The 21,780-nt window shown below is 34.4% G+C and overlaps 1 protein-coding gene across 3 annotated transcripts in view; it reads right to left on the bottom strand.

Annotated features, from left to right (window-relative positions):
* The window catches only part of LOC143233981 (secretin receptor-like), a 105,259-nt gene that overhangs the window by 63,861 nt on the left and 19,618 nt on the right, over positions 1-21,780 (bottom strand). For 2 of the 3 annotated variants that reach the window (XM_076470938.1, XM_076470940.1), the window contains exon 2: positions 146-243. The exons of the other annotated variant lie outside the window; for it this stretch is intronic. The gene's annotated coding sequence lies outside the window, so the exon portion shown is untranslated. The remainder of the gene's footprint in view (positions 1-145; positions 244-21,780) is intronic. 3 annotated transcript variants of the gene reach the window in all.

Here is a 21,780-nt window from a genome sequence, read left to right as displayed (position 1 = left end):
TGTTTAGAAAAGCTGTCTCGTCATTTTAGTAGGAAGTTATATAACACTTAATGAAGTAATCTAACACTTCTGAATCACGAAACAATCATTGAAGTTCATAAACAGAAACAAAGTGTGTTTAATTGTGGGCGGTTAGTAATGTTACCTGTGATTTTGTACGGAAGAAACAATCGTGGTACAGTAGTGGGAGCAATCTGGGAGAGCCAGTGATCAGACAGGTTCTGGAAAAAGTGCCAAGTGTTTCTAAAAAAAGATCTATAGATTAGAAAACTGAAAGTCTGCGATATTAAAAAGTAACGTTAATGAAACACTAACGCTAACGAACAAAAATACAAATATGACTGGCAAAATATAAAGTGTCGTTATCTCACTGATGCTCTTAAAATACTTATTTCTCAATATAACTTTTTTAATAGTCTTATTGGCTCAACAGTTTCACTTATCTGTTTTGAATTTTGCGCAAAGCTACACGAGGGCTATCTGCGCTAGCCGTCCCTAATTTTGCAGTGTAAGACCGGAGGAAAGGCAGTTAATCACCACCACACACTACCAACTCTTGGGCTACTCTTTAACCAACGAATAGTGGGATTGACCGACACATTATAACGCCCTCACGGCTCATAGGGCGAGCATGTCTGTTGTAACTGGGATTCGAACCCGCGACCCTCGACTTACAAGTCGAGTGCCTTAACCACTTGGCCCTGCCAAGCCAGTCTGTTTTGAAACGTCTAAGTTATATAAAGTAGATAAATTTAGTAAAGGACAAGTTTTGTTACCTTGCATCACGAATAACTGTTGGTTGCATTCACATGTCTTATTGTGATGTTGGACTTAAAAATCAAACAAAACTTACATAATATATTTTTAAATTAGATAAAAATGTTTGTAAAATAAAATTTTACGTTTATATAGTTTTGAAGTCATATAAATTCTGAACAATTGTAAAACGTATTTTACAACATTAAGTTAACGTAAATATCATTTTTGGCATATCTTTTTTTAGAAGAAATACCGTTCAAATTCATTGGAAAAGCAATATTTAACCCTTAATTATGCTTATTTGTGGATATCTCAAATATAAAAAGGATAAATGCAGAGTAAACTTGATTATTGAGATTATTAAACAATATTCTTTCGTAGTAAAGAATCTCTCCTGCGTTGTTTAAATACAAAATACTTATGTTTACATCCGGATTAGGTGACTTCTCAAGGCGCATGCGTATATGACTGGTTTACAAAAGATTACTTCAGTAATCCAGATTATCGTTACAAACGATGAAGTTGTGGTGAAAAATATCTATTTACTTTCAAAGTTGAGATTAATTTGCAAAATCTAAATAATTAGAAAAACTGAGTATTGGAAGTGGTTTAATTAATTTACCCGATCGATAGACTGGGAAAAAAATTGATCGTGTGAGCTGATGTGACTCGTTCAAAAATGGCGAGTATAATTATTGATAAATAAACGTAGAATTTACACTCGAGGTGCAGTAAAGGCTTACAAGTCATTTAATGGCTATCATTTTGTTTTTCTAATCATGTGTAAGCTTATTCTATATAAACGACTGCTAATGAAATCTTTGTGGTCTAGTGATCTAAGTTTCCTTTGGGTAATTCTTTTAACTGTCTTATCTTTGAAATTTTCAGCACCATAGAACAAAATATAGTGAAGAAGAAGTGACAATTCCCATAAACTGGACCATATTCTGGTTGTTATAACGATTTTGACTCTAGATTAGACTGTCGCTCGACATTATATATCTATTTATCAGAGTTGTTATGAATATTATCCTTTGGGCGTTTATATAAACCTATTAGTGCACTTGATAGTACAACGGCTAAAGCCAAATTTATAATTTCAGGAAAGTATGGTTCATTAAGAATTCAATGACCCGAGAATAATTTTTTTGCCCACCGAAATAATAGCGCAAAATTTGGCACGTGACTTTTGGCGCAATCGTTTATGAGTCTATAAGTTTTCAGTTTATGTATTCTGGTTAACACAATCTCAAGAAATTACAGAAAAGTGACGTCATTATTAAATAAGGTATATTATAAAAGCGCTTTTATTGAAGCAATATTTTCTCATTTCCAAATGAAAAAAACAAAATAGAAATAGGGACATAAAACTGTCGCTGATATCACTGGAACAAGACAGACTTGACTATTAGAACTTTGTCAATCTATTTTAAAGAACATGGCAAAGTATAAAATGAGACGTATTGTAATATGAAAAAAACTCACAAATCTGCCACTGTAACATAATTTATTAAAGCTAAGAGCGAACAGAGCTTAAAAAGTGTTATTAATCACCCTCGTTAAGCCTCTTTCCTACTAGTAACATCTCGTATTAAGTAAAACTTTATGCATTTCCAGCTACGAATAAAGTAAAATAGATTTTATAACATAATCTATAAATTTTAAGGAGAGACTCAGTGCATAGTAATCTACAATGAGAGTACTAAATTTACACCGTACCATATATTATTTCACACGTTCAAGTTACACTTTACCGTCAAAGATCTAGTCTCATACAAGTTCTGAACTACCATCCCCTCAAAGGCAATTATCATATATTTATTTGTAATTCTAAATCGGTACAAACAGCCACATAATATTCGCACAACACTAGAATAAGACAGTAGCAGAGTGCACTGTTAAGATACCGAGGAAATAAATGAACTTAAAAGGATATATTAGAGGCGTAGCAAAAGGATATGTATGATGGGCTAAAAAGTCCAGCTTAACGTGGCCTAAGGACTGTGAATAACGGTGCGTTAAAATTGTAAACAGCTACAGCTAAATCACAGGCCGCGGAGGACTCTGTCCTGGTCATTTAGCCCGTTGACATGAGGTATCATCGAGGTTAAAGTACCAAAAAGGAAGAAAAATCGTTATTGAGTGTTCATTTCAGCCGTTGCGATGACAACTTCAATCACAAAAGACATAAAACCCATGACAATGATCTATTCTTAAGCTTGCTTAAACGACATAAATTGATTTTAACTTACGAAAGTAAATGAGTGATTATTATAGACAAATTAACTGGATCGATATAAGAGTATCAATTTCATCAAGTTTAATAAAATAACCTCCAAATGATGCTACACTGAAATAATTCTTTCTCTGGATTAATGGCGACTTTGTAATTTCTTGAAATAAGATTAATCCTATCAATAAAGAAACGTATCGCAAAAGCAAAGACCAAGCTATTCTTGCAATATTAATAATGAAGAAACTAGTAACGTAACGTGGCTTCAGGTCCATCACTGAGTCGACTCGTAATCTGATGGTCGCGAATTCGAATTCCCATCCCACCGAACATGCTCTTACTTTAAACTATGTGGGCGTAATAATGGTACGTTTAATTCCACTATACCTTGGTAAAAAGTAGCCCAAAAGTTGGCAGTGGGTGGTAATAACTAGCTGCCTTCCTTGTAGTCTTACACTGCTAAATGAGGGACGGCTAGCGCAGATAGTTCTCGAGTAAACTTTGTGCCAAATTCAAAAACGAAAACACATTGGTTTATCAATGTATGGCTGTGGAATATTATTTCAAATGTCCTATATAACTCGTCACTATTCAGCCCAAACTGTTTTGTTACCGTTTGAACTACTCAGATTCAATATAAGCCCATACAACATTATAATTATTCCGGTCAGAATCTTGTGCGAGCCAAGCTGTAGGCCCGAGTTGTCACTGATATGTTTTCCTTCCAGCTATCATTAAACTAAATGTCAAGAATATTTAGGATCACTCACTGTCTTCCTGGAAGATTAATCGCTGCCCAGCAGCTATTGTTTCTGAGAAAACGACGTGATGAATAATATTCTGCCTTACATATCATTGGTCGGGGTGGTATTAATATTATGCAGATATTCGGCAAAATTGGCTGAAATACACTCCACACTTGTCTTGCTCTCCTAGCACATTTCATTGTAGATGTTATACAGTGAGGCCCGCCATGACCATGTAGTTAAAGCACTCGACTTGTAAGATGAGGGTCGCGGACTCGAATCCCCGTCACACCAAACATGCTTGCCCTTTTAGCCGTGGGGACGTTATTATTTCACGGGCAATCCCACTATTCGTTGGTAAAAGAGCAGCTCAAGAGTTGACGGTAAGTGGTGATGACTAGCTGCCTTCTCTCTAGTCTTGTACTGCTAAATTAGGTACGAATAACGCAGATAGCCCTCGTGTAGCTTTGCAAAAATTCAAAAACAAACAAACAAACATCGAACACGGAATTTGGAGGCATCTCTCAAAACCAGCCTTCTCCACCTTTACTATTGTGGAAATTCATGTTGCTCTTTGAGACTTTTGGTTCAGTTACACGTGTAGTTGGCTACACGTCCAATGAGGTACTTTGATCTAATTAGTATCTTACTGTTCTGGAGGTAACATTTACACACAATAGTTTCACGTACAGGGCACACTTTGATTTACTTAACAATATCTTTAACAGTTCTGGTTCTATTCTTTGACCACTAACATTATTAATAGCACATAGTTCAGGGGCTCTCTTCAGAATATCCATACATATCACCAAATAAAACTAAATTTCACCTCAGTCTATCGACAAAACTTTCATTTCTACACGTATGCTAAGAAAATGTCTGTTTTGAATAACGTATGCCAAGAAAATGTCTGTTTTGAATAACGTCTGCCAAGAAAATGTCTGTTTTGAATAACGTATGCCAAGAAAATTTCTGTTCTGAATAAACTAAACACACAACATTTTGAAGTATGCTTAGAAAATTTCTGTTCTGAATTCACTAAACACACAAAGTTTGGAAATTGTCTGATCTCCTACACTTTTCTAGTTGCTGTGTTAGTGTGGCATCGGTTAGATGACAGCAAATCACAGTGTAAAAGTGGAAATATTCTTGTACACTTTCATACCCGTGTTATTCACCATTTTCAACACGAGAACCCTGCGCATCACTTCCAACAGTCTAGAACTTCGTATTACTCGTGTGCCTGACTTCAGATTTACTTCACTAATTTCTGAGTTCGAATCCTCGTAGAATAGTCAATTATGCAGGTATGGGCTAAAACAGAACAAACCTCAAAGGTGTGTGTATCCCACTGGTTGGACATCAAAATAAATTAAGTTTATATAGTGCTAAATTTCGCTAATGAGTTTCTGCTCGATTTGTAAACCCTATTATGTGTAGAATTTGTATCCACTCTAACTTTCATGAGTACAAGAGTATTAAAATTTATTTTTAAATTAAATTTATAACTTAAGAGTAAACAACAATTACATCAACTATGACAGTTACAAGAATTATAATTGTTTTTAAATACTAGCTACTTGTTTGTTTGTTTTTGAATTTTGCACAAAGCTACTCGAGGGCTATCTGCGCTAGCCGTCCCTAATTTTGCAGTGTAAGACCGGAGGAAAGGCAGCTAGTCATCCCCACCCAGCGCCAACTCTTGGGCTACTCTTTTACCAACGAATAGTGGGATTAGCAGTCACATTATAACGCCCCCACGGCTGAAAGGGCGAGCATGTTTGCCACACGGGGATGCGAACCTGAGACACTCAGATTACGAGTCGCACGCCTTAACACGCTTGGCCATGCCGGGCCTAATACTAGCTCCAATCTTTTGGAATATACTCCTTTCTAGGTTTAGCTAACTGAGAAAAAGAAACGACACTATTCGTTTAATAATAAAAATTCTATAGCTTTGTTTGAATTCGTTTTAAATTTCGCGCAAAGCTGCACGAGGGCTATCTGCGCTAATCATCCCTAATTTAGCAGTGTAAGACTAGAGGTAAGGCAGCTAGTCATCATCACCAACCGTCAACTCTTTAACTACTCTTTTACCAGCGAATAGTGGAACTGACCGTAACATTATAAAGCCACAGTTAAAAGGGTTGAAAGGACGAGAATGTTAGGTGTAACGGGGAATCGAACCCGCAGCCCTTAGACTGCTATTCTAGTGCCCTAACCACCTGATAATGACGGGCCAATTCTGTACCTACTTAATAAATACACTTACATAATCGTGTTAACTATTTACCATGTCAACGACTGATATCCGATTGCCATGACCTCTTATTCTTGTAAATTAATCATTTAATATTAATGAAAATTAAAGAATAAGCAAAACAGTTATGTATTGACCTATATATACCAATAAACGAGAAATTTGGACGGATTATTGTAAATGAAACATTGACAATATAACAATGGATATATCGTTGAAGACATTATTTTGTTCTTAAAGAAACACGTTAACATACATGTATGCCTTAGTTTCAGAAGCTTGAACTTAGTATGAAGTGAATTTTCTAGGATCCTCTTCTGGTTACAGATTTCTCATTGTCGTGAGCAGCTGTTTCAACCGCTTTATTGAATTCTATTTTTTTTATTTTCTCTCTCTCAAAGGGAACTGTATGCCATAGACCTTTATGGGACAGATTTTTATTGTTAGATGGAAAACAAAACTAAGTGCAAACTTCACACAAAATCTAAATTAATGAGAATATTGCTTAAGATGTGTAATATCTTTCAAAAATACAGAACGTTCTAAGACATTTTCCTGAATATGTAACACAATAAATTTTTACTTACTCATAAAACACTTCTTAAGTCCTTTAAAATATGTTACTTGTCAGAACTATATCATATAAAACTAACTGAATTGATGAGGGAGAAATTGCACAAACAAGCTTACTATTATTCATTAAACTTTTCAAAGCCAACCGAAGAATGGAAAGTGTTTTAATGAAAACGATAATTAATTTCAGATAAAGGTTGTTTTTCTTTTTTATTCTGCCCGACATTTCGGCTTACGCCTTTTTTTCAAGGGCCTTTGAATGTCACTGGCTACAAAAATTATTTTAAATCACAGTAATACAAAACAGTATGAGACTGGAACGATATAATGAAACGGTGCATAGTGAATCGTACATTATTAAAGTATTGTTCAATGGACTAGAGTCGCTGATATAAAAGTTAGTGTTAAAATAAATGGTTTGGTTTGAATTTCGCGTAAAGCTACTCGATGGCTATCTGCGCTAGTCGTCCCTAATTTTGCAGTGTAAGACTAGAGAAAAGGCTTCTAGTCATCACCACATTCTTAAGCTACTCTTTTATTAACGAATAGTGGGATTCATCAACACATAATAACGCCCCACGACTGAAAGGGCGAGCATGTTTGGAGTTATGGGGATTCGAACCCGCGACTCTCAGATTACGAGTCGAGTGCCCTAATCCTGTCGTATTAAAATAAATAAAGAGTTTATTTGAATTTCGCGCAAAGCTGAACGAGGACTATCTGTTTTAGTCGTTCCTAGTTCAGCAGTGTAAGACTAAAAGGAAGGCAGCTAGTCAACACCATCCACCGTCAACTGTTGGGATATTCTTCACCAACTAATAGTGAGATTGACTGTTGCATTATAACGTCCCCATTTGGTATATGGGGATTAGAGCCTGCCACTCTCAGATTATGATTTGAGCACCCTAACCACCTGGTCAGCCGGACCCAAGATAAAGAAATAACAATACTATTATAGGGGGCCAGGCGTTGTTTCTTAATAGAAGGGTGTTTTAATGGGATCATAATAGATTAGTTAAATTTTGTGTTAAAATATCTATCGTAAATATGTTAAATTATGATTAAATAAAATGTATTATTAATCATTCTGTGTAGGTATTTCTAATGTTCAGCGATGTATTCTTTGTTGTCAAGGTTTGCAGTGGCACTGTATTTAAATTTTTCTAGTGTTTGATATGATGCATTCTCATTAAGTTATAACTGTTTCAACTACATAATAATGGTACATCTGTCAGTAGTACGTGGCATATTATTTCAAATGTGAGTAAAATGGGTTTTGTGCTATTATTGCTGCTCTACTGGGGTTTAGTAATTCATCTTTAAAGATACGTGTTTATACAGTTAAAATCTATTTGCATATCTAAGTTCTTGAAATAATATTTTTTTCAAAAAAACAACTCCTATATCTTAACTGTATTTCTGGTTATCAGAAAAAGTTAAATCCATTCAAGTTATTTATTATTAAGAAAACTGAAATAATATTTGCATATCTCTGAAAGGATTTTAAGGGATCACACAAGTATATATGAAAATAGATTATTCTGACAAACGTATACTAAAATAACAGACACCAATATAAACATGTCATGTTTTTATTTTTCAAAATGCAGTTAATACTGATTAAAACATAATCTGAACAACACACGTTTTACGGTTTTTAAATCTTAAAAAAGGAAACAGAACAAAACTTAACTCTAGCGCAGACTTAGTTTCTTTAAATATTTTGCACTATTAGGGCTCTCTTGTACTTGAAGGTATTATAAGTTTCTTTGGGAACACTCCGGGACACCAATATAGCTATGTTGATTATATAACTCTCAGTCACCGTTCTCAGCTACACATGGCATCACATAAGTCCTATAATTCATCGATATGAGCATTTATGTTTCATATTTCAAGCCATAATTTCCATGCTAGAGCTATCCGTGAAGTGGTTCGAATTTTCATTTATTTTTAGAAAAATAAAATTTTACCTCTTAAGGAAATATGTTAACCTAATTTCTTAGGTAAATTATATTTAGAATAAGAACAACTCAAATGATTGTCTATTATTTCAGTAGGATGTAGTACTTGCCCTGCAACATTGTTTTAATATTATTTATGAAACCATAAACTCTACGGTAACATTTTACTCAGAATTAAAGTATATATTGTATATTTCATAATAGTGAAATTATCCGACTTCGCTCAGGTTATTAGGTTGATAGTATGTGTGTGTGTTCTGAACCCACTTCAGCATAAAAAGTATAACCTATATACTTTTGTTGCTATGTAGCGTTACATAAAAGCCACTGTTGGAAAGCATTGTTACCGAAATTTACTGGCTTTGCTTTTATATGTATTATAAGTTGTTATATAAAGAGCCACTTTCTTTTTATATTGCTTGCCTTATGATAAAGATGGGGCCACCTCGCGGATAAGTAATACTCAGGTGCACACCCTCAGGATCTACTTAGTATTGGTGGAAAATTTCAGGAATAAGATACTGGATTGTTAGTTATTTCATTTATCTAAAATAAAAATGTGTAAAGGTATCCATGTATTGATTAAAAATTACATAAATGTTCAAACAGAACACAAAACATTTAAAAATAAAATTAAATCACAGCATATTAACATAACTTATTGATAATATGGTACATGATAATAGCTTCACTATTTTTAAATGTTAAGGGAGTATTTTTATATTATTTTCTTATTAGGTGGCTAGGGCAATCGACTTGCATTGTGCAGGTTGCGTGTTCAAATACCCGCCCCACAATACATGTTCGTCCTTTCAGTCACGATCGTATTATAATATCAGTCAATCTCACTGTTTATTATTAAAAAGTAGATCGAGATTTGGAGGTGGGTGGTGTTGACTAGCTGCCTTCCCCCTAATCTTTCACTGCTAAATTAGGGATGACTAGCGCAGATAGCCCTCGTGTAGTTTTGCGTGAAAAGCCAACCAACCAAACAAATCATTTCTGAAACCAGTTTCTTCTAATAATTAAGGGTCGGAAGTGGCCTTGTGGTGAGTGCGTCAGTCTGTACATCTGAAGAATCCATAACTTGAGCCTCATTACCGTAAAAAAAATGAAATCCTAATCTGCACTTTAGAGCCAAGACTAAGTTATAAGAGTGACAGTCAAATCTAGATATTCGATAAAAGTGTGCAAAGCAGTCGGTATCTGGTGCTACTGACTAATGCCTTTCCTATTTTCTAATACTTCAAAATAAGAAACGGCTAATGTTGATAATCCATTGTTGATGTGCGCCAATACACGAAATATGTATAATTTACCAGCCAAACAGATTTTTACTCTCTGTAGAATTATCAGATATGTTAGGCTAAGCATTGAAGTATGGAAGAACGTACACTAATCATAAGCCATGACTAGTTTTCATTAACGTTTATTTTATTACTGTATATCAGTATGGAAGGGCCAGTAATGACCACACTGAAAATTTCTTAAATGCGACATTGAGTAGCTCTATTTAATATTTAAAGGACTTTCAGTGTCTCGAACAGAAATTCGATTGTCAAAGTTTTTAAATAGCCGTTAATTTAAATATGTATAAAATCAGTTATCATCTGCAGGTTGAATTCTTTTTTTTTTTACCTGTTTTAAGTCATATTAGCATAATCAGAGCACAGTGGTCAATTTCAATTACAATATAACTTCTAAAATACTATAACATAAAATTATCTCATGTGTTCCATTTCAATATAAGCATAACGATTTTCGCAATACGGTAACATTATGGATTCGTTTGATTTGGATTTCGTGCTAAGCTACACGAGAGCTATCTGCACTAGCCTTTCCTAATTAAATAGCGTAAGACTAGACAGAAGACAGCTAGTCATCACCACCCTCCGCCAACTCTTAGGCTACTCTTTTTACTAACGAGTAGTGGGTTTGGTCGACACATTATAATGCCCTTACAGTTAAAGGGCGAGCATGTTTGATGTGATGGGGCTTCGAATCCAGGTTCCTCAGATTACCAGTTGAGCGCCCCTAAACAACTGGCCATGCCGGTCCTCCTGGGAAAAATGTGTCATAAGTGTTTATAGTTATGTAATTAAGAAGCCAAGATTTGAAAGGTTTAAGAAAAGAAATAACAGATTCAGTAACGTACAATTATACAAATAATAATAACGTCCGATCAGAGTAAGCTATGCATTTAGAGCGAAACTAATAATTACCTTGGCAAAAACGTATATCTTATTAAATATACTTATCTTACATATCTACTTATAAAGATTGGAATTAATTTTTCGTCAGATGCATACCCTCACTATTAATGATAATTTCGGCCATAAACCTAATAATATCTTATAAGGTTTGGCTAGCTTAGGTGTTTTATGTTAGTCCTAAATACAAATTCTAAGCTAACACTGTAAATCAGTAATTATAATACAATATTAATAATTAGCGACAAAGTGAAACAAAATAAATCTAATTATATTGAGTATAGTAAGTAATATACCTTTGTTATTAATGAAAGAAACAATGATTAGATAAAATGGCATACTTTATTTACAGAACCCATATAACTTTTAGTTCTCATCCTAAACCTTAGTTGCTCATACATATATTAATTTGTAAAAAAGACTCTTTCTCTAACGATGTACTTCACTAAAACATAAAAATAAAAAAAAAACTTTGTTTAACCTCCCCTAGTATGTAACCCGAGCTGAGTGTTAACTACTTTTATTTTCACTTATGCGTTAACATAGTTTACAGTCACAATGCACTAATACTTTGTACTTTAGTATCACTAGCCATAGAAAACTTATTATTTTTTTTCACTTTCACACTCCTTTTTGTTTAGCAATGCTCAACAATACATCGTTGTATAACAATAAAACTATCACCAGATTGTTCTTAGGCCAAAGGTGGTGTTTGTGTTGAATGCTCAGTATTCAAAATGACCAAATAGAATTAAACAATTTTGTTGTTATATGATTAAAATTACACAAAATATATAAAGAAAAATAAACGTTTATTGCTATTTAAAATTATTCGGAGTGCACATGTACTTCTGTCCACTATACCATTTTATTTTACTGCGTACTTTTTACTAAAAATGAGGTGCTTAAAGAATTACTTCGAGAATAATGAAATATGTGGAGATTACGTGTATCTTCGAGATACAGACAGATTCGTTTTAGTTATATTCTAATTTATGTTGTCGTTAATCATTTAATCACGTGGAGCGTGGGTAATTTACCCTACTATTAGTAAGGATAGACCCAGCACGGCCAGGTGGTTAGGGCGCTCAATTCGCACTTTGTTGGTCGAGAGGTTCGAATCTCCGTCACATCAAACATGTTCGCCCTTTCAGCCGTGGGGACGTTATAATGTTATGATCAATCTCACTAATCTTCGTTGGTAAAAGAGTAGCCAAAGAGTTGGCGGTGAGTGGTAATGACTAACAGCCTTCCCTCTAGTCTTACACTGCGAAATTAGGGACAGCTAGCGCAGATAGCCCTAGTGTAGCTTTGCGCGAAATTCAAACCCAACAAACAAATTAGTAGCAATTTGTGTTTGTTTGTCGTTGTAAAGCAAAAGATATGATGCAACCTTGAAACGACCCATAATGAGTATAACAAGTAAATATAAAAAAGGATTTGTTCCAAACATTTATTCGGCTTATTTAAAACGCTACTAATCTATGTGGTTTCTATGCCTAGGTGGATCATTTGACATAACTAAATTCAACGCAGAACTTTTTTTTTACCTCACATTATCCTAAAAAAGAAAAAATTAACACCTCTTGCTCTTTATATATTTCTCACGTGTTTTTAAATACAAAACCGTTCGTCTGATAAACGATTTAAGACCGACAAGAACTGACAATCCTTAACAGTTTTACGTGTGACAGAGATAGAATAAGGATTTTCGGAATCACTCCAGTACTCTATTTTCCCTGGTTTTAATTTTTCCTTCGACGTCTTCCCTTTAAATATATGAGTTTCTCTAAGACTCGAAATGTAGTTTCATCTTGACATAAGCACACGTTTTTAAAAATATTAAGAAACAATACAATTGTTTTAATTTGTTTAATTATCTAAGTTAAACTTTTATAAACAACCTTTAATAATAGAGATCAACATTGTTAAATTAGGGTAAAGCCTCTGCAGTTTTAACCAGTAGTATGAATCAAAATCAGTTTACGATATTTCGTTATATGTATTTAGGTGCAATGAATAATTCTGATTTTTTAAAGCTTACTTTTACAAGTAAATACATGCAAGTGGTATTGCTAAAATAGTTAATTTAAATAATTAGAACATTTCCTTAAAAATCCTCATCTCTACTGTAAAAAAAAATATTTAATTGATGTAAATTACTTAAATAAACAAATGTTACCAGGACCGGTTGCCAAGGGAAATAAACTGGTATTAAAAATTTATATTATTTTCATGTGTTTGATTATCTTAGTTATGAAAACATTTAAGTCAATATAAGTTTCTTTGTTTAGAATTAAGTAGAAAGCTACACAATGAGATATCTCTGCTCAACCCATTACGTGCATCAAAACTCAGTTTCTAGCGATGTGAATCCGCAAACATACCGCTTTGCCAGTGGGGGTAAGAATGAAAGAGAATGTAATTCTGAGATGTTGTAGAAGATGGTTATATTTTATGTTTCTGGTATAATGATTTCCCTTTGATTAATCAAATGGTTCGTCAGAAAATGTTCTATGAAAATAAAACTAACTTTGTGTTTTTCACAAGTTGAGTAGAAAGTAAAATACTAGTCATAATGTATAACAAACGAAACAATTTTTATTTAATAGTCAAGACGCAAGCAAAATGATAAATGTATGAAAGAAAGACAACTCCCTTATATAGGTGTAGCTTCAAAGCTTTAAGAGAGCCCACAAATCTTTAAAACCCAACACTAAACCTGTGCTAGACGGGGAAAACACAGTTCTGTTTCTTTCTCTCTCTCTCTCTATATATATATATATATATACGTTCCTCCAATGCTATTACTTTCAGGAAGTGTGTATTACGTGTGTCATTGTTGATCATTCCTATCAAAACATAAGTAATACTTTCATATCAAGATATCACCTGACCTGCCACTAAAAAAATATGGCGACTTACTTCACAGTAACCTTTCCCAAAGAATACGTATTTGATACGAAAAATGAAATTTCCAGATACAATAGGTTACTATTGAACAGTTGACCAAAGTTATTTGTTTAACTTATATATACATATATGCCTGATAATTTGAAAATATTCAGTTGACCCCATGCACAACCGTACTGGCGGATGGACACGAATATGAAAACTCAAAGATCGGCTTTTGTTTTATTTCTTTTTGTATATGGTCTGTTGGGAATTTCGTGCAAAGCTACATCAGAGCTATCTGTGTTATCCGTCTTTAAGTTCGCGGTGTAAGACTAGAGAGAAGGCAGCTAATCATCACCATCCACCGTCAATTCCACGAATAGTGGGATTGACCGTCACATTATAACGATACCACGGCTGAAAGGGCGAATATGTTTGGTGTGATGAGGATTCGAACCCCCGACCGTCGGATTACGAGTCGAGTGCCTTAACCACCTGACCATGCCGGGCGGTTTGTTTTTGAACAACTTTGATGGCTCGGTATTGTCAGTTGGCTGAGGTACTCGACTCGTAATCAGAGGATCGAGAGTTAGAATTCCTATCTCACATAATCGCCCTTTCAGCCGTGGGGGCGTTGCTGATGACGATAAATCCCACTACTCGTTGGTAAAAGAGTAGTCCAAGAGTTGGCGGTGAGTGGTGATGACTAGCTGCCTTTTCTCTAATTTTAGACTGCAAAATTGGGGACGGCTAGCGCAGATAGCCCTCGTGTCGCTTTGCTCGAAATTCAAAATAAACCAAACAACTTTGATTTGAGTCGTAAACTGCTGTAGACATACAAACAAAATGTGGGATAAGAACATAATTAGTATTTAGTAATAATTATAATAATGCCTAAAGGCCACGAATGATCAGACTTCAGTGATTGTACAGACGGGTATCGAAATCAGGTTTCTGGCAGTACAAGTCCGCAGATATACCACTCACTGTTCCACTGGGATGCGTTCTTTAATATATATTGATGTGGGAGAGGTTAGTCTAAAATTAATTACAGAAATCCACTTCTAGTCATAATGATCAGCAAATAAAATTAATTATGTACATGGGACAAAATTCAATATTACATATAACAAAAGGGAGAACAGGACAAAAAATATAACGAACGCAGAATGTAATTGAAGTTGGTCACTCACTATGGCTAAACCAATAGGCACAATATTATATTGGCCTTCAAAATCAATTAATTTTGTAAAAATCCCACAATTTCCTTTTCGGAGACCTTGTTCTAAACAGGAAGTAATCTAATATGACATCTTTATTTTCGTTAAAGTTCCGAAAAGTGTAATAGATTGAGGCATTCGAAACACAGAGAATGGCTTAAGATTTCATATTTTAATACATAAAAAATTAAATTCATTAAGAAGCACTTCCACTAAGTGTATGGAAATCAGAGCAAATATAAACATAAAGTTACGGTTCTCATATTACTCATGTTTAATGGCATGCCTTCCAGTCCGAAACACTGCGTCTTATTGAAATAGCGAAGTATAAGCTACTTATTAATGTAACTGTATTGGAGCGCGGGTCGATCCTATGGTACGGATCTCGATTTCTTGTTCAAAGCTGTGCAAGACCACAAATTTCTCAGAACTGTTTAAGCTATAGGTTCCTTAGTTACAGCAACAGTAGTTAGTTCCATATTTTAAATGGGGGTTCTGCTGAATAGCTGCCTAACCTCTGATCAGTAACTCATAACTACGGACGGCGGCAGATAGTATTAGTAGCTTTGCCGTAGTTACAAGATGTAGTACAAGTTACCTTATCTTTAGATTAACACGTGACAACGAGGTTTACCTCATTTCTATACAAGCCTTACAAATGTACAAGAGTGTATTAAAGTCACATTTGATATTCATAATTACGTAAGTATTTGAGTTGAATATTTGAATTGAAAGAATAAATAAGACATTCAAAAAAGTTTCACAATTCTTCGCGATTTTGTATGTTATAAATGAACGTATCCTGTTTGATTAGAAGTATTGATTTATCACAGTGTGTGTTATGGGAAATATCTTTCATTCTTCTTTGTGGTGTTCATGAAAGTAAAACCATAAAGGAGAAAAAGTTATTTTAGCATAAAAGATATAAACATAAAAAAGATTATTTTAACTTTTCACGTAAACTTTCATTTATATTTTAGTATGAGAGAACAAAATCTCGCTATAATATGTTATCAATTTATTCCGCTTTATTTTTTTACCTTTATGTGTCGTTTATGAAAACCTTATGCATTCTAGATTACACGAAATATTTCACTAGTGTACATTTGATTATTTTCAGAAAGATAGGAATATTTATTTTAAACTAACAATATCTTTATTTTGACACAAACAGTTACTACTTAGAGACCAATATAAAGAACTATCCGTTAGGAAATATACGAAATACCAATATATTATTATTTTTTGTTGTTACAAAATGAATTATTATATCGATTCATGCTTGTGCGATTAATTTTTTGAAAAGTTATTCTAATCGATTAAAAATTTTATCCATTCTGCAAAAACACCTTATTTATAATTGATCCTTATTGCAAATAAAGTATTGATTATATGGAAGCAACTAAGGGTTACCAAGACACAAAACTAATGTATAAAAATCTTCTATGATCAGAGTTTATACTTGAAATGTACGTTTTATTACGTCCTGTTACACTTTCAACGTGATTTTAACGTTTCTTTCTTTGGACCCGAGCACGACTGCTTAGTGGTTATCATTCCGAAATATGAATCCAAATCTCCAGGCCTCATTCCTGTAAAATACAGTTGTTGTTTTGTGTCCATTGACGCGATATAACGGTGACCTGTTGTTGGTTTTTAGCCAAGAAAAGTAAACAATGGGTTATTAATGTTCAGCATACGACGTGGAATTAATCTCCGGATTATAGCATCTTATGTTTTGAAACTGAACTCTTACTCCTAGAAAGAAATAAGCAACAGCTTCTACTATTTGTTTCATTGCAGCAACGGTAAGTGAGCGCTAAACACTCTCGTCCACAATTTTGGCAAGCTAATCATTAGGCCACGAAATGCTCGTAGTATTACTGACTAAATACAGATACTAATTCAATATTAAATAAAAGAAACAATGCATTTACATAATAACATTTATGACTGTTTTCATATGGCTCAGGGAAATTCGGTTTTCATCTACAAAACCAAACAAACAAAGAGGTATCAAAAGCTACATGAAACCTTCAGAGTAGATTTTAAAAACAAAACTATTTTAATTTACAGTTGAAGGATGTAATGCTAAAATACATAGTCTTCAATGTTTTTCTGTGATCATAAAATTCTTATAGATAACATAAAATGTTAATATAGATAAGAGACTCTTGAGCGTTTGCTATAAACCGTCTATCCGTTCAAGTTTTTTATTTAGCGTTATTAAACTATTAGTTGTCAGTGTTTGGTCCTTTAGCCTATGGGAAATCATCTCAAAATTCCTTTCATATGAAAAGCCGTCGAAACTTTAAAAGTAAGATAAAAATAAGGTCCAGTTATCTAAGCAATCCAGCATAAAATCTTGAAGTGTATATAAACGAAATTAAAACTGCTTCAGTACCGACTTTAAAGAGCTTGATTTAATAAGATTAATGGGAGGAGGGCGAATTTACTTGTAAGAACATGCTCAAATAAAAAGAGAGCTGTCAGACTTCCATGTATTGTAAAAGACGATATAAAAACCCACTGTTTATTATAACATTTTATATACCTAGATTAAGAACATACAGCTATCAGTATATACATAATAACACCATTTCTTACAAATTACATATACAAGAAGCACTTTTAAACAAACTCGTTTTGTTTTTCTCTCCTTGTATATCACATATTTTGCACGACTGATCGAAACTTCATTATGGTACATTTTATGTTGTTTTGTTAGGGTTAATTTAACGGTAGAACAATTGTATGTTCTTGGACAAACTATTTATTGATCTGAAAACCTCTTTATACCACACGCAAATAATCATATCACAAACGATGTGAAAATAACTATAAAAAGATATTTGTATCCTGTTTTTTTGAAAAGGTTAGTAGCAAATTCAGTGAGTACGCTAATGATGAACCAAATCTAACGTGATTTGATTTTGGTATTGCTTCGTAAAGAACATTGTAGAGCTTAATAGGAAAATGTGGTTAAGGCACACGACTCGTAATCTGGGGGTCGCGAGTTTGACTCCCCGTCAAACCAAACAGGCTTGCCCTTTCAGCCATGGGGGCGTGATAATGTGACAATCAATCCCACTATTCGTTGTGAAAGAGTAGCCCAAGAGTTGGCGGTGGGTGGTGATTACTAGCCAACTTCTCTCTAGTCGTACACTGCTAAATTAGGGACGGCTAGGGTAGACGGCCCTCATGTAGTTTTACGTGAAATTTAAAAAGAAAAGTAAGTTTACTGCATACGATCAAAATCCACACTTGGTTCTGTACAGTAAAATAATAAATGAACTTAGTATTTGAAAAAACATTTAATCTCGAAGTCTAAGTTGGAGAAAGGTCTACTTCAATCCACGCTTTGTTCAACGTGTGTTGTTGGACTACATGATTGGTTTTAAAACAGAAAAATTCCTTTTGCGATTCTTAAAGCTGTTAAGTTTAAATAGTGACGCTGAGAGATTAATTTCCTCCATAAAAGAGCTTCTACATATACTTCTCAACTTGAAGTTTGTTAAACTGTAGTAGAATATCGCGTAAAGCTACATGAGGACTATCTGCGCCAGCCGTCCCTAATTTTGCAGTGTAAGACTACAGGGAAGGCAGCTAGTCATCATTACCCACCGCCAACTCTTGGACTACCTTTTTTCCAACGAATAGTATGATTAATCGTCACATTAAAGCGTACCACGACTGAAAGAACCAGCGTACTTGGTATCACGAGGATTCGATCCTGTGACTCTCAGACCCTGAGTCGAACTCTCTAACCACCTGACCATGCCAAACCCAACTTAAAATTATCAGGATGTCTATGTATCGTACACTTCTGTTCCCGTATTAATTTTACGTTATCGCGAGAGCATTCATTACAATGAACACAGCAGCAATTTGAGCTAAACCGCACATTTTCTTTGTCAGAATGCACAGGCAGAAAGTAAAGGGGCTAATTGCAATATTAATGGTGTTTTTATTTTTACATATGTTTCGTGTTACCGGTATGTTATCACGAATCACGTAACAAATAGCATAATGTTCCCAGAAGCAGTTTGATGCATGTGTAGTTCAGATATGTTCGATAATTTAGAATGTTTATATAACATTATTGACAAACTTGTTATTAATAAAAGTCATGTATCAGAAATCAACATTTGCACAGCATTTTTTATTGTCACATATTGTGTTTAAGATGCGAATTATTTATTTTCGTCTTCTATCATAGAAAGGCCCGGCATGGTCAGGTGGTTAGGACGCTCGAATTGTAATTCAAGGGTTCGAATCCTCGTCACTCCAAACATGCTCGTCTTTTTAGCCGTGAAAGCATTATAATGTTACGGTTAATCCCACTATTCGTTGGTAAAACAGAAGCCCAAGAGTTGGTAGAGGGTGGTGATGACTAACTGCCTTCCCTCTAGTCTTACACTGCTAAATTATGGAAGGCTAGCACAGATAGCTCTCGTGTAGCTTTGCGCGAAAATTTAAACCAATCGTCAAACAAGCGTCTACACCAGATACCTCCAGCTGGACTTGACGTAGCCCACGATAAAAAAATAAATAAAGTATATAATAGTTGGGTGCAAATAAATAACCACTTAGATTCCTTTTCATGAATAGGTAGAAAGATCATTTCAAATATAAAGTAGCTTTGCGCGAAATTCAAAACAAATCAAGCCTTCATGTAAATCTGTTCAGTTCTCTAACACTGTTAATGACTATTAGTTGTCATTTGAAAACATTTCTAATGAGCTTTTGTGTCTTCAACGAAAAGTTTGGCGAGGTGGTTAAGGCACACGACTCGTAATCTCAGTGTCGCGGGTTCGAATCCCGGTCGTACCAAACATGCTCGCCCTTTCAGCCGTAGGAGCGTTATAATGAGTAGATCAATCTCACTATTCGTTGGTAAAAGAATAGCCCAAGAGTTGGTAGAGGGTGGTGATGACTAACTGCCTTCCCTCTAGTCTTACACTACTAAATTAGAAACGGCTAGCGCAGATAGCCCTCGAGTAGCTTTGCGCGAAATTCAAAAAAACAAACAAACAATTTTCCATTTATTTATGCAAAGCAGAAAGCAGAAGTACATTTGATTACGATTCACGAAAAACAAAAATAAAGTAAAAGCATACGAAATAGCTCCACAATTCTGAATTATGTTCAAACGTATCTAATGTGTAAAAATGTTTTTCACCTTTTAAAATTAAAAAGCGTAAATTGTTGGTTGTTTGTTTAGAATTTTGCGCAAAGCTACACAAGGACTATCTGCGCTAGCCGTCCCTAATTTAACAGTGTAAGACTATAGGGAAGGTATCTATTCATCACTACCCACCGCCAACTCTTGAGCTACTCTTTTACCAACGAATAGTGGGATTGACCGTCACTTTATAGCGCCTCAAACCTGAAAGGGCGAGCATGTTTGGTGTGACGGGGATTGAACCTGCGATCCTCGAATTACGAATCGAGTGCCTTAACCACCTTACCATGCCAAGCTAAAATTGTTAATAATAACCCAAAACTTCTGACGCGAATAAAAATAACGAAACCATGTAGCTGTCGTGAAATGTGGAACCATATAAGTCTGAAATGAATCTTAAATATAATCAAAGAATTATATGTCACATGAGTCCAAATATATTTTACTTGTTATTGTTTAAAGTAGAAACCAATTAACCATTTACGAAAAATCGTGTTTTCTTCCTTGGAATAGCAAGAAATTTGAACTAACTAATTTTTTTTATTACTAGTACTTATATGTTACATGAGTCCAAATATGTTTTTCTTGTTATTGTTTAACGTAGAAACCAATTAACCATTTACGAAAAATCGTGTTTTCTTCCTTGGAATAGCAAGAAATTTGAACTAACTAATTTTTTTTTATTACTAGTACTTATATGTTACATGAGTCCAAATATGTTTTTCTTGTTATTGTTTAACGTAGAAACCAATTAACCATTTACCAAAAATCGTGTTTTCTTCCTTGGAATAGCAAGAAATTTGAACTAACTAATTTTTTTTATTACCAGTACTCATAAAACAATCACTTTACTAAATCCACAATTCTTCATTGCGATTCTCTCCATGTTTTGGACCAGGAAGTGTCAGGAGGTCGATTTGTTTGTTTAGTTTGTTTGAATTTCGCGCATAGCTACACTTCGCTAGAGCTAAGTTCCTCTGTGTTTGTATTACTTCAAGTGGCTCATCGTTAAATCTGAAGTCTTATAACGCTAAAATCCAGGTTTAAGTACCCGTGATGGACACAATATGAATAACTCGTGTAGATTTTCGCTTGTAAACAAATAGCTTTTATTATACGTGTTTGAAATTACTTTTTAGAATTAAAGAAAATGTATAGTTTTTGAAAGGAAGCTACAACCCACTAGTAATTGGTATAAAAATTACTACGGACTTCTCTTTCTAAAACAAACAAAAATATAAATGATTTGTTTTACATTTCTAAAAATGAAACATATCAAAAAATGTCATGTCACACATAAAAGTCAGTTATAGCAATATACAAAAATATCACTGTGTCACGCCGCGTAACACCTGGTAAACTTATGGTATTGAGAAATAACTATCTCAAACGGTAATTATAAGAGAATGATACAAGTTCGGAAAATAACACAGATAACTCTCGTTATAACACCTCCGGGGCACTGTAACTTTCAGCCTGGCATAGCCAGGTTGTTAGGGCGCTCGACTCGTAATCCGAGGGTCGAGGGTTCGAGTCCCCGTCACACCAAACATGTTCACCCTTTCATTCGTGGGGTCGTGATAATGTTACAAACAATTCCAAATATTAATTGGTAAAAGAGTAGTCCAAGAGTTGGCGGTGAGTGATAATGACTAGCTGCCTTCCCTTCTTGCACTGCTAAATTAGGGACGGCTAGCGCAGATATTTCTCGAGTAGCTTTGCGCGAAATTCAAAA

This window comes from Tachypleus tridentatus, chromosome 12 (genome assembly GCF_004210375.1).
Source record: "Tachypleus tridentatus isolate NWPU-2018 chromosome 12, ASM421037v1, whole genome shotgun sequence".
Taxonomy (NCBI): Eukaryota; Metazoa; Arthropoda; class Merostomata; order Xiphosura; family Limulidae; genus Tachypleus; species Tachypleus tridentatus.
The sequence above is the reverse complement of the archived record's forward strand: the minus strand, read 5'-3'. Positions and strand labels throughout refer to the sequence as shown.